Source organism: Panthera leo, chromosome D2 (assembly GCF_018350215.1).
Source record: "Panthera leo isolate Ple1 chromosome D2, P.leo_Ple1_pat1.1, whole genome shotgun sequence".
In the NCBI taxonomy this organism is placed as follows: Eukaryota; Metazoa; Chordata; class Mammalia; order Carnivora; family Felidae; genus Panthera; species Panthera leo.
The window spans coordinates 65,638,381-65,645,226 of NC_056689.1; the positions used below are offsets into that span (position 1 = coordinate 65,638,381).

General features: G+C 38.5%; 1 long non-coding RNA gene across 1 annotated transcript; it reads right to left on the reverse strand.

Annotated features, from left to right (window-relative positions):
* Window positions 1–739: 739 nt before the first annotated feature.
* Window positions 740–5,138, reverse strand: LOC122202549. Its single transcript, XR_006194723.1, has 2 exons — window positions 5,056–5,138; window positions 740–1,257 (listed from the first exon to the last, which is right to left on the reverse strand). It is a non-coding gene; the product is annotated as an uncharacterized LOC122202549 (long non-coding RNA).
* Between the last annotated feature and the right edge of the window lie 1,708 nt (window positions 5,139–6,846).

Genomic DNA, 6,846 nt, shown 5'->3' on the forward strand with positions numbered 1-6,846 from the left:
TTTAGAAGAAATATTAGATATTTTTGTATTCCTTTAATTTTTGAAAACTCTTCTATTTGCAGGGGTTACCAAAAAGACTTATTTTAAAAATTCACAAATAAACATCAAATTCCTGCTTTACATGATGGATGTTTTTCTTTTTAGAGACATTTAGTTTGATAACAAAATGTAGAGCTAGGTATAGTGACTTCCTACATACCTTCTTCTTCCATACATGCATTGTTTCTCACATTATCAACATTACACACCAGAATGAAACATTTTACCAAGGGTGAATTTACATTGACATGTTCTAATCACCCCAAATTCATTATTTACCTTAGGGTTAACTTGGTATGGTTTATTGTATGGGTTTTTATAAATGTGTAATGACGTATGTTCCCTATTATAATATCATAAGAGAGTATTTTCACTGACCTAAGAATTATCTGTACTGTATTTTACTCTTCTTGCTCCATAACTCCTCTGGCTTTTTATTGTTTCCATAGTTGATCTTTATCAGAATATCATATAGCTGGAATCATGCAGTTTGTAGCATTCTGAGATTGACTTCTTTCACTTAATAATATAAATTTAATTTTTGATATCTTATTGTGGCTTGAGAGCTAATTTGTTTTTAGTGCTGAATTATCTGTATGTGTGACAGTTTATAAAAGTTTCATCCACTTATCACTGAAGGGCATCTTGATTGCTTCCACGTCTTGACAGTTATGAATAAATCTACTATAACATCTTCATGCAGGTTTTTGTGTGAATGTATATTATCAGTTCTTTTTGGTAAAGACCAAGGAAGTTAAATGCTAAATCTCATGTTAAGAGTGTGTTGAGTTTTGTAAGAAACTCCCAGAATATCTTCTCAAGTGGCTGAACTAGACTGCATTTCCACCATCAATGAGAGATACTGTTACTCCAACACCTCACCAGGTTTGGTGTCGGTGAGTTTTGGTGTTCCCTGAGCTTTCCGCATCTGTGGTTTGGTATCTGATGTTAATGTGGGGAAATTCCCAGACATTGATTTAAAGATTTCTTCTGTTCCTTTCTTTGTTCTCCTTCTGGCATTATCATAGGCATATGGGACTACACTTTTCGTACTTGTTCCACAGTGCTTGGATATTCTGGTTTTTTGTTGTTTGTGTGTGTGTGTGCTTGTTCTGTTTTGTTTTGTTTTGTTTTGGTCTTTGAGCTCTTTTGTTTTTTGACAATTCTATTGGCATGTCCTCTAGCAGAAAGATTTTCTTTTCTTCCACCATGTCCAGTCTATGAAAAAGAAAATCAAAAGTATTCTTTGTTACAGTATTTTTTAACTTAAGCATTTCTTTATGTTATTTCTTAGAATTTTAATGTTTATTTATTTCTGAGAGAGAGAGAGAGAGAGAGAGAGAGACAGACAGACAGACAGACTCTGAAGCAGGCTCCACGTTCCAAGCTATCAACACAGAGCCTGATGCAGGGCTCGAACTCAAACCATGAAATGGTGACCCAAGGCAAAGTTGGACACTTAACTGAAAGCCACCCAGGAACCCCATCTGATTCATTTTAATGGAGCATGTTGTTTAGAAGTCAAGACCTGATTACTTTGGTGTGCCCATTGCTACTGAACTTTCAGTGGCTGAAGTTGAAAATAATGTGTGTATATTACACACACACACACACACACACACACACACACACTATTTTTATATCTAACTGTATTTACTGAAAGTTGTGAGTTGCATCAATACTTGCAATTCAAATTCAACTATTTATGGCCTGTTCTAGGCTCTTTTATACATTTGTAATTCCCTTCTTGGGTAGTGAGAACCTGTCTCCCATTATCCTCAATATATTTTCTTAATTATTCATTCCTCCTATGTGTTACTAATAGACTGACCAACTCTTCATGAGGGAATCTACCTTATTTACACATGTTCTTGCTGTGAACACCAAGGTTACAACTTGCTCAAATGTTCTCTTTTCTCAGCCCCAAATCCTAGCGGTCTATTCCCTCATTCAACCACCTTCCTTCTTGGGCTTCAAATCCTGCTCAATTACTGTTGTTGTTGTTGTTGGTGGTGGTGGTGGTGGTGGTATGTGTGTGTGGTGGTTTTTGTTTGTTTTTCAGCTGACTTCCTCACTTGTTTCTAAGTTGTATCTGGCTACTACCACAGCTGCCCCCCTCTTTCATCCTTGAACTTTATCACCTGCCTCCAGAAAATACTTGGAAAGGGCCAGAGAAAATAAAGAGCAAGGTGGGGCGCCTGGGTGGCTCAGTCGGTTAAGAGTCCGACTTCAGCTCAGGTCACAATCTTGTGGTCTGTGAGTTTGAGCCCCGCATCAGGCTCTGGGCTGATGGCTCAGAGCCTGGAGCCTGCTTCCCATTCTGTGTCCCCCTCTCTCTCTGCCCCTCCCCTGTTCATGCTCTGTCTCTCTCTGTCTCAAAAATAAATAAATGTAAAAAAAAAAAATTAAAAAAAAAAAAAGAAAGAGCAAGGAGAAAGCATGTGGTAGAAACTTTTTTTTCTTCAATATATGAAGTTTATTGTCAAATTGGTTTCCATACAACAGCAAGTGTTCATCCCAAAAGGTGCCCTCCTCAATACCCGTCACCCACCCTCCCCTCCCTCCCATCCCTCATCAACCCTCGGTTTGTTCTCAGTTCTTAAGAGTCTCTTATGCTTTGGCTCTCTTCCACTCTAACCTCTTTTTTTTCCTTCCCCTCCCCCATGGGTTTCTGTTAAGTTTCTCAGGATCCACATAAGAGTGAAACCATATAGTATCTGTCTTTCTCTGTATGGCTTATTTCACTTAGCATAACACTCTCCAGTTCCATCCATGTTGCTACAAAGGGCCATATTTCATTCTTTCTCATTGGCATGTGGTAGAAACTTTGACTCCTCAGTTTAATGAGACTTTGAATCTGACATTTCAGTATCTCCTTGCTTAGAAAATTTTTGGAACATAAATTTGAAACTGCCAATGGAGCCATGAATTGGCTCTTTTATGAGAATTCCCATCACCACTTGGTGTGTCAGTTGTATGGGTTCTTTGTATCTGCTTTCAAATGTCCATTACTTTTTCTCACAAATATTGGTTATTTAATTCTTGAAAAAAAAGGCTGTGTGTAAGAGGATGTAATTTCACTATCCAGAGCGTGACCATCAACTTGATGGGTTTTTTGGAGGTCACAGTGGAAAGTGATAAATGGGTAAAAGCCCGTCTCCATCTCTCACTAGGACATCTCTCATACGCAGAGCATTGGGATCAGTCAAACTGATGTGTGTTCAAATCCAAAATCTATCTTCAATAGCTAAATGGATTTGAATAAGTCCATAAACATCTCTGATCCAAGAGGCGGGCAAACCCAGGAAGGTTTGGTTCGAGACCTGGATGTTGAGAGGAAACTACTACAGTGTGGAGAATAAAGAAGTTGGGGATTCTGAGGAGAGATACTTGCTTTACTTGATGAACTGTGGTGTGGTGTTAGGCTGGTGTGGATGTAATCTTGGGGACTTGACATTTCATTATTGGTCATGTATCAGCTCATTATCTTCTGAAAGATCTGCCCTAATGTTGCTGTCTCCCTCAGTAAATTGCAGCAGGAGAAAACCCACTCTAAAAGTGGCATCAGAGACAGGGAGCCATGGTGCCACACACTATAGCACGGATGAACCTTGAAGATACTAGGTTAAATAAAATAGGCATCCACAAAATGACAAGCACTGTAACATTCCACTTACATTAGATAGTAGGAGTAATAAAATTAATAGAGACAGAAAGTAGAAAGGTGGTTGCCAGGGACTGGGGGGAGAGGAAATGGAGAATTGTTTAATGGGTAGAAAGTTTCAGTTTTACAAGATGAAGAGTTCTGGAGATGGATGAGTGGTGATGGCTGCACATTAATGTAAACATCCTTAATGATGCTGAACTGCACACTTAAAAATAAGATGATAAACCTTATGTGTATTTTATCACAATTAAGACTAAATGAAAAAGATGATTTATATATTTATATATATATTTCTGATTATTAGAATAGCATGATGCCCACCTGGAATGTCTAGACTCCTGTTTGGCTTAGAGATTGCATGGTCTAAAAGAGTACTTGGTGGAAGTTGACTAAGAAAGAAGGAGAAGGGTAAAGGAAGACATAAAAAAGCATGCAGGATATAGTTTTACTATCTTTGGAATATAATTTTCTTTTCTCTCCCTCATTTTCAGTTTTTTTAAAAAAAATTTTTAATACTCATTTATTTATTTTTGAGAGAGATAGAAACAGAGAGACAGAGAAACCCAAGCAGACTTTGCACTGTCAGTGCAGAGCCCAATGTGGGGCTCAAATCCATGAATCGTGAGATCATGACCTGAGCCAAAACCCTAGAGTCTGATGCTTAACAGACTGAGCCACCCAGGTTCCCCCTCCTTTTTTTTGATGCTTATTCATTTTTTAGGGAGGGAGACACAGTGCAAGTGGGGGAGGAGCAGAGAGAGAGACACACACACAGAATCTGAAGCAAGCTCCAGGTCCAGCTGTCAGCACAGTGCTGGATGTAGGGCTTGAACTCACAGACTGAGATCACAGCCTGGGCTGAAATCAGATGCTTAACCAACTGAGCCACTTAGGTGCTCCCTTTTCTCTCCCTCTTGAAAACTGTTTGCTGACCTAGGATTTGTACAATATCCCTGCTTAGAGTAATTTCAATGAAAGCTGCAGTTGAAACAAACATAACTTGAATTGCCGTCTCCAATCGTCATAATGCCTCTAAATCTCAGCATTTTTTTTTTCATGTGACAATTTAAGATGCCAGCAACTTGAATTTTCAGTTTGGAGTCTTAAGCTCATGTATTTGTCAGATGCCACCTTGTGTGGATAAATGTAAGACTGCTTACTGCTGCCTGATTTATACCTTGTTTAGTGTGAAGAAATAAAAGTATAAAGCAAACACAACATTGATAAGTAGCACTATTATCAGTGATTTGAAACATCCTTGGTATCATTAGAAGATCCATTCTTAGCACGTATTAAATGCCCAAACATTACCTTGTCTACTTTCCTTAGAAGAGATATGGTTTACTAACCTTTCCACAGTACCAGCAGTAACATAAAACAGTTATTTTTAATATTGAGTTAAACCATGTCTGCCAAGGTCCAAACATTCGTAGCCCCTCCAAATGCATTTGTTGAAACCTAAACCCTGAGCTGATGGTATTAGGAAGTGGGGCCTTTGGGAGGTGGTTAGGTCATAAAGGCGGAACGCCCATGAATAGGATTGGTGTCCTCATAAATGTGGCCCCAGAGAGCTCTCATCTCTTTTGCCATGTGAAGTTACAATTAGAAGGTGTTATCTGTGAAATAGACTGTAGGATAATATCAGACTCTGAGCCTGCCAGCACTTGATCTTAGATTTTTCAGCCTCCAAAACTGGGGGAAGTAAATGTCTGCTGTCCATAAGTCACCCAGTCTATGGTACTCTTTTAGACCAGACCAAACAGACCAAGACAGAAAGCTGATGCTTAGAAGTGGAGGTTCTGCTGTAGCAAATATCTAGAATGTGTAATTGGCTTTAGAACTGGAAAATTGATAGAAGCTAGAAGAGTTTTGAGATACATGCTGGGGGGTAGGGTGGGAAACACCTCATATTGCTATAAAGACTCTGCTGAGAATCCAGAAAGCCGGTAGGAAAGCTATAGCCAAAGCCTCAATCTTAGTACCAAAGTGGTCACAAACAAAATGTTGGTATATATATGGAAAATAACAGCCATTCTGAAGAGGTCTTAAAATGGAAATGAGGAACACATTATTGAAAACTGGAGGAAAGGTGATCCTTGTTCTAAGGTATGAACAAGTTTGGATGAATTGTGTTCATGTCCCAGTATTTCACAGATGGTCAAATTTGTGAGTGATGAAACTGGATATTGGGGGAAATTTTTAAGCAAAGTGTTGAAGGTGGGGCCTAGTTCCTCCCAGCTGCTTTGGTTTAAGATTAAAAATGAGAAGAGATAAATGTCTTAAAGATGGAATTGTTAATCCAAAAGGAAGAACTAAAAAGTTCAGAAAATTCTCCGCCTGTCCATATTGGGGAAACATAAAAGCCTGTTTAGTAGAGAGCATGAAGGGCACAGCCAAATTTGATAAGATGAGCGAACCATCTAAATAAGCCTGCATCTATTGTCTAAGATACTAAAAGAAGAATGACATTGAAGGTACTTCAGAAATCATCAGAGTGGCTGCTTCAACCACAAGGCCAGGATGGGTACAAAATGGCTTCAAAATAGAAGCTAGTCTATAATAATTTGTTACAGCAGCCTAAACTAACACACATACATGAATTTCCTAATATGCTCTAAGGAAAAAAATCTTCTTTAGCTTATACTTCTCTAAATATTAGGAAGAATGACCTGTCCATTTATTTGTTTGCTAGTTGATAATTCTGATTTTCTATTCCTGAAGCAAGAACTTAAATTATAGACAAGTAAGAAATGGATGAGATGCTAAGAAATGTGATGTTTTCAAAAACCTGGATTTCTTTAAACCTAGGCTGGACAACAGTTTGTAAAAATGTGGGAGAAGGGGACTTGAGGGGAGGTTGGAATAAGTAGCCTTTGCGTCATTTTCAACTCTGAGAATTCAACAATTCTACTTGGGGGTAAAGGCCATCCATCACATGCTGTGTCTGAAAGTGCTAAATCCAGAGGAGAAGAATCTGCAAGGTGACTCTTTCCCCCTTTTATGTGTTACCCTCTTGTCCCAATTTTCTCTCCTTTTCCTATTTTACTGCTTCCTAGAGGAGGTAATCTTTATAACATTTCTCTAATGGTCACTTTCTGATTAGCTCTTTTAAGCTCAGCCAAGTTATAACTGGGCATTTA